This window comes from Macrosteles quadrilineatus, unplaced genomic scaffold, assembly GCF_028750875.1.
Source record: "Macrosteles quadrilineatus isolate MER2022 unplaced genomic scaffold, UCM_ALF_1.0 Scaffold_1__1_contigs__length_201487025, whole genome shotgun sequence".
In the NCBI taxonomy this organism is placed as follows: domain Eukaryota; kingdom Metazoa; phylum Arthropoda; class Insecta; order Hemiptera; family Cicadellidae; genus Macrosteles; species Macrosteles quadrilineatus.
Genome location: NW_026542594.1, coordinates 88,939,423 through 88,946,973, shown reverse-complemented (window position 1 = coordinate 88,946,973; position 7,551 = coordinate 88,939,423). Strand labels below are relative to the sequence as shown.

The following is a 7,551-nucleotide window of genomic DNA, read 5'->3' as shown; positions in this document are numbered from 1 at the left end:
ATATTTAATCCGTATATCGAAGCTTCCAATTTATGAGGACAAACCATTAAAACTATTCTGTTCAAAACTATTAAAATTTCTTAAGCGGGCCCCCAACGGTAACCCATTAATATTCGTTTTTTGTGTGGATTGCAGTTTTGTTATAAACATCATAGCGAAACTACGTTTAAATATACCCCAGCTAATGCAGAAAATACAGATTATCACTGGTTTCCGCTTAGAAAGAGAATGTTCGTAATGGATTTTTACGTGCCGCCACGTGCCTCTTTACGACGCCTGGAGCTCACGTGGCGAGAATCCAATATCTGACTTGGGCGTAGGAGGAAATCGATATCAGGCTGGTATTAGCTTAAGTTAATTATTTATAGCAAATCAGTGCAATATACACTGGAAGGGGTTGGATTTTGATCAAGTGAAATATCAAGCAACCGAGTATGGATGATTAGTTCTATGTGTTATTCTACATACGTCTAAAATCACAACTGATAAATCTACTACTTATGTTAAACAAATAATGTTATGGTTGATAACAAGGTCATTAGAACAGCTTATAAATGATCAAATGCATGGTTTTTTTGGTGGTTATTTTCATTTTTGTTGATTGAGATTTTTTTAAATTTTTTATTACACTTTTTAAAATTATTTTCATTAACATTTTCCTGTAATTAATTTTAACAATCCTCAATTTATATAGTGATAGTCAATTTATATTAGATTAAAATTCTGTAATTTAGTTTGATAGATTGGAACGTAAAATAGTTAATACAACACAGGTCTTTCTTGAACAGCGCAAATTTATACTTTGAATAGATGTTGTTGATTGCAAATAAGAAAGATTTTTAAATCATAAAAAATGATGGTTGCGACTTCTTTGTCGATTAAATCCATCAGTTGCTTGGCAAGGACATAAAAATATTTCAGCAAATTCCGTAATGACCTTTGACGAGTTAAAAGTTTGTGTCAGGTGTGGGGTTCGAACCCACGCTCCCAACCGGGAACCAGAGCTTAAATCTGGCGCCTTAGACCACTCGGCCAACCTGACGATACTATCTCGGTACGTCTGAACTCTGCGTCGCACCTCATGTGGTTTTGTACACAAAACTCAAATTACTATTAGCCATCAGTGCAATATTTGTATCGTAGATTAACACCAAAATAAACAAAAATATACACTTACAACAATTAAGGTATTGTTCGGTTTCTACGGTATTCTTTTTCTTCTATTCTATCAGATATGTTTGTTTAATTCTAAAAACGTGTTTGGTATATTCAGTTATGTTTTCTTTTGCATTTTTAGGAGATATAGGTTTACTTTGTAAAAAAACAGATTTGTACTATAAGAGTTCCACACTGATTTCCATTGACGATTGTTTTCCGCAACTAAGTGTATGTCAACATTACATAATGCGACAGTGCTATTGGCTACGTAAACATAACAGATTCAGTGATGATGACCAACTTTCTCTTTAACGATTTGGTTGTGAACTTAAGTGTGGACAGCTGATCCTTCAGTTGAATGTTTTACTACAATCATATTGTGAAATAAACGGTATCAGCAATATGACAAGTACTTTCTCCTATGAGCTTGCCAACAACATTTATCATGGGCAAGTATGATATTATGGGCAACATTTTATGGTGGAAGAGTATGGTATTTTGTGGCTAAAATCTCAAAAGTTGCAATTACTCTTGAACTGTAACTTTTACAGTAATCGGGGATGTACGATTCTGTTTAGAATTATAAAGGCCATAAAGTAATAAACTTTAATCAAAATTGGCCAATCTAATTTCTAAAATAAAATGTTGTTATTATATGGGGAGTTATTTCCATAACCTGCGAACCATAATCTTACATGAATGGGGGCTGTGCCTTATTATTAGCGTTAAAATTACTGTAACATACTAAATTTTAATCAAAATCGTTCTGGTTGTTCTTAAAGAATAAACTTTTTTCATAATTTCATGAGTTTTCATGTAAAAATCACCATAAATAAATTATTAAAATAGCTTATTCTCTATATAAGAAATTCGCTAAAAATGAAAAATAAGCCTGGAGTTTCTATAGATTAGTACCTAAATACCAATTTTGATCCAAATTGCACCACAGATGTGATATGTAGCTCGATATACATAATCCACACATACAGACACATACATAAATTATACACTCACAGATAAATAAAAAAAAAAACTTTCGGGTTCAAGGGGACCTAAGCAAATATATCCACCCAAGACTCAAACTCAAAGGATTTGACGAAAACAATGATTTCTCCATGGAGCCTATGGAGAAAGTAAAAGAGACAACAGTTTAAGAAAATGAATTCTAAATATATTATTTTTTATAAATATAACCATATTTAGATAGGTACTCCACTCTCCATATTGTAGATCTATAAACATCAAATTAACCTTATTGCTAATTAGTAGTTTGAATCGCATAATAATTGTTTTAACCAAATACTGTATAATATTTTAAAAGTAAAAATGTATTTCATTGATTGTTTTGCCACAGAGTCGAATCTTATAAAAATGTACAATCTTTGCATGGTTCTGCTCATTAATCTATTTATTTATGATGTGTTTATTACATATTAAGTCATATTATTATACGGTGTTATAAATATTGCATAGAGTTTTTATGTCTCCTGAAAGAAGCTTTTAAACTTTGCCCCTTTGTCATCCCCCGCATTTTACAACCGTCAATAAAACTCTCCCGCAGAAAGGGTGCCTCCCTTGATGAAAGCATAAGTGTTAATAAAACAATACCCCTTGGCTCCTAAGAGCTAAACCTTGCAAAATACTAATGAATAAAACACCAGTTGTTACAGGAATGTATATTTGATCGTATTAAAATCCACTCAATCATTTCTAGATTTTATTAATAACATCTAGTATTCGACTTCATTTCCATAGCTGTAATTTCCTATACATATTTATGTCTAAAGCTCGATAATATTCTTAAGTAACTGATCATTAATAGTTAAAGGAAAAAGTTGTATGCTAAACATATTGCCCTGTAAGTTTTTAGAAATCGCGACGAAGAAAACAAGGTAGTTGAGATTGTTCAAGAAACATGTCCAAGCAAACAAACATGTTAGGACGATATTAGTTACTGCAAAATGTTACCATTGTCTATTAGTTCTCGAAGAACCTATGTTCAAATGTCTTGGATAAGACGACTTTCAAGAAATAATGATGACTTTTGTTATGAATTTGATTGTCGTATATCATGAAATACATACAGGAATTTTGTGATAGCTAGAGACCGTGTCATAGGAGCAATAACCACCACTTTTAAATGTTAGGTGGGGAACACATGACTAACAAATGTGAAACAATATCACTAGTTCACTTGCTTTTATATTAATTTTCTTATATGTACTTGATAATTAAAATAAGTCAAGTTATTTTATTTGTAAGGGCTGGAAACAGAATCGTAAGTATGACAGTAGGCAGCTGCGACGCAGAATCCAGAAATTGTTGACACATTTTACAAACCACAAATGAAATAAGAAGTCAGCCAAATAATTTAAGGATAGAAAATCAAGATAAAAATATTATTATTTTCTGTTGTGATAGCTAAATTTATTTTAACAAAGATGTGCTAAAGATATTTTCTGTGAGTAAATATATCATCGCAAAGGTATTATGAATTATACTTTTTTTATACATACCACATTATCTATTCAACCTAGATATAGCATGCCAAATTACATAAAACCATACTCCCTTAGTAGATTTCCTATCCTTAAAGAACAGCTGAAGACAATTTTACTGTTAGTTTTGTCCGGTGTACTGTAGAGTCGTGTTTTGTTTACAATTCGTTTCTTGCTATTTCAGTAATTTGAAGCCTCGTTTAACCAAATAAAACTATCTAATCATAAACAATAACTTGTCCACTAGCCTTATAACCAAACAGGGAGACGCAAATCATGAGAAACTAGCTAACCCTAAAATAATAGAAACAAATTGTAAACAAAACACGACATCTACAGTACACCAGACAGAACTAACGATAAAATTGGCTTCAGCTGTTTCATAAGGATGGGAAATAAAACCAAACATAGGCTTATTATAACAGTAGGGCAAGCCCTGAAGATGGCACTCTGTATCAAGGCCGAAACGTCGGTAAGTGTTAGTGTTTCAGCGTTTTTGACACGGTCGTCACCAGAAGACCAAGATTCAACTTGATATTTTTCACCTTTAAAGTGCAGATAATATTTCCACCTTAGATCCCTAACGGTTTGGACTTGGTGACTTGTAAAACCACACGAAAAGCGTTCATAAATACATTACGAACTAAGGGGCTCAGACTTGCGTCTTGGGATGTTATGCGGAGTGCATATTTAATTGGAACATTATCCTTGGGGCACGGTTACGAATTGACGAAGGGTGGTTGAGTGTGCAAGAAACACAATCAGAACTTACTGTAAAATTGGGTGTAATTGAATTTTGCTATGCTAACAAATCGGCCATTTTTATGACTTATATACGATTAAAAGTATAACTTAAGAGGTATTTTTTAATATAGATATTATGTCTAGAGACTACCAAACAAATATATAAAATTGCTCTTTTACTGCAATACAAAAATTCCATTACCATCCTTAACATTTTTTGAGCAAAAATGAAAATATATTTTACACTCTTAACCTGTAATGCAACAACCTTAAGATCCATCTTATATGCAGGATAATTTGTATCAGAATGTAGGTGTAATTTGGTATTTCGTCACGTAAAAATGTGGGTTTGCCTACTCAGTGGTCATACCAACACTTTGAACAAGTGTAAACAAACGAACATCTGTTGTATCTACTCACATTGGAAAAAAAATTAAAATTTTTAATAAATTATTGTCAAAAGTGACAGGTACAGCGAATTTCTCTGTTATTTGATATACAAGTTGTGTCAACATGGCTTCAGATATCGCAATCAGTATAGTTAAGAGGCTTCAAAAATTTAGAGCTAGCTAATATTTTGCCTTTACAGTACCTAACAAGTATAACCGATTGGCAATTTTAAGTTTCGGGTCTTTGATTAATTATCAAATAATTATAACAAGTGACAAACTACATTTTATTGAAACAATATTAATGTATGAATCGTTTTGTTAATAAAGGCAGTTAGTTAGGGTACTGTTAAGACGATTAATCAAGTGATTACTATAATGCATACTGATTCAAACCTAGTACAATAGAAAGCTGCATACGGGTTCGGATTTGGAATAACATTCAATGTTTGATTCTCAGAATTAATGTAACAATGTTTGCATAAACCCGATGCAATATTAATAATGTCGAATAACAACGTAAGCTAGGATTAACCTTAGTTCTGCTAGTCTCGTAAATAACAATCCATTGAGATAATCGTTCAGCATTGCATCCATATTATGTTGGTAAAAAAATATTATTTTAATGATGAATTAGAAAATATGCCATTAGTAGGTTGGCTCATTCGGGTGACATTCTAAATATCCCTAATATATGTATAATTATGTTGCATTAAAAAACGTGTTGTGATATCACTCCGACTACCTGTCACCTCATTCAAACGGTGACGGGTAGTCGGGAACGATACGCGACAACGTGTCACCTCAAAACCTGTCTTAAAAGGTGACGGTTGGTCGGGGTGACTGGTTGTCGAGGTGACACGTAGTCGCTGTCCCCAATCTTACACATTATGCCAAATTTCATAAATAATTGGCTAAAATTACTTGAGTAATCTCATTGCCAAATTTTCCTTAAATGTATACACAATTGAACATATTGGCCTAGTATTTTAGGCTTGTAGGGCATTGTATTGAAAAATTAAGTCGGTCCCGTGTCTATTTCTTACTATGCCTACGGTAATAGCTTCTTCCCTTTAGAATAAATTCACTGGCATAGAAATTTGACGAGGCAAAATGCTTACGGTTTATGTTCCTTGGTAGGCTGAAGCTGAAATATTATAAGGATACCACTTTCAACCATATTATTTCCAGATCAATATTTTGAAAAAGGAAACAAATTGATGCAGTTGCTTTAGGTGTATTTTAAGTGTATTTCTACTCTTAAATAGACAAAGTGATCAAATTTTTTCTTCAAAACTAACTAACAGACGACAGAAACGTGCAAATTTCAGAATTAAAATACAGATTAACTAGACGGTAAGGAAAAAAGAATTTTGCACTGATTTTGTTATTATTTCTTCTATTTAGTCCGCATTCTTCCTAGAACTTATTAAAAATTAAAAAAAAAACTAGCATGATATCACGGGACAGCGACTACGTGTCACCTCGACAACCAGTCACCCCGACCAACCGTCACCTTTTAAGACAGGTTTTGAGGTGACACGTTGTCGCGCATCGTTCCCGACTACCCGTCACCGTTTGAATGAGGTGACTGGTAGTCGGAGTGACAACTAGGCGCAAGCGTGCGAGGTGACAGGTTGTCATGTACGAAGGCGTCTAGTCGTCACCTCCAAAGAGAGGAGGTGACACCTTGTCTGGGTGACACCTAGACGCGAGCGTGAGAGGGGCGGTTTAGCGTCGATGCAGCCGACAACTTGACACCGCCTCAAACCGTCACTCCGATAGTATCATCACTTTTAACTAAAATTACATATATGAACAAACTAGCAGTACCCGTCCTTCGTACGGGGCTGGCGTATACGAATACAATGCTTATTGCAGTTATACTCATGCTTTGCGTTTATTATAACAAATCTAAAATAGACATAATGTTCTACCTAAATAATAGAAGAAAGTAAATTTTCAAACATTCGCACAATACCGCAAATTATTAATTAAAAGAAAAATGCATACGTAAATGTAAACAATACTACTTTGCAATTTTCATTGTGTATCACAGCTTTTTGTTGCTGCTTAATTCAAATTAACTGTTGTCATAAAATAAAAAAATAAATAATACTAGTGCTGCACTCTGTTGGTAAATCTTTTAATTTTTAATGGTATTGAATATCATAGAACCAACCAGTTTAGTTGAAACAGCTAACTAAATTCTGTAATTCCTTTTAAATATGAATACTATTCTTTTCTTTAATCATACTAAATATTATAAATGTGAAAGTTTGTGTGTTTGTTTGTTCGTTTGAAGCTCAATCACGCACTAACTACTTGTCGGATCAGGCTGAAATTTGGCAGGATGATAGCTCACATCCTCGATTAACGTATAGACATATTCTTACCTCAAAAGTCCTTTCGGGTTCCGCTCCAGCTAACCCGAAATATGTTTTTCATATAAAATATGTTTTATATGGTTTTCAACTTTACATCACTCGTGATGAAGTTGTATACATCACGCTTGGGATAGGGAAGTTTAACATGGCGGGTTAGGTAAAAAATATACCTCGACGTTCAACGCTAGAAATCAGCTGTGTGCTTGAATTTTATTGTGTTGATTTAAGAATTTTCCTAACCTAGCTTTTGTTTGTAAAAGAACCTTACTGTTAGAAGATGAGTGAAATGGATAATACAAAATATTGAACGTAACCCCCTGTATATTTTCGGGTCAGGTAAAATCTTGTACGTTACACGTTACGCAAGAGCGTGTT

General features: G+C 33.4%; 1 non-coding gene across 1 annotated transcript; it reads right to left on the bottom strand.

Annotated features, from left to right (window-relative positions):
* Window positions 1–958: 958 nt before the first annotated feature.
* Trnal-uaa (transfer RNA leucine (anticodon UAA)) lies at window positions 959–1,042 on the bottom strand. Its single transcript has one exon. It is a non-coding gene; the product is annotated as a tRNA-Leu (tRNA).
* Window positions 1,043–7,551: the final 6,509 nt, after the last annotated feature.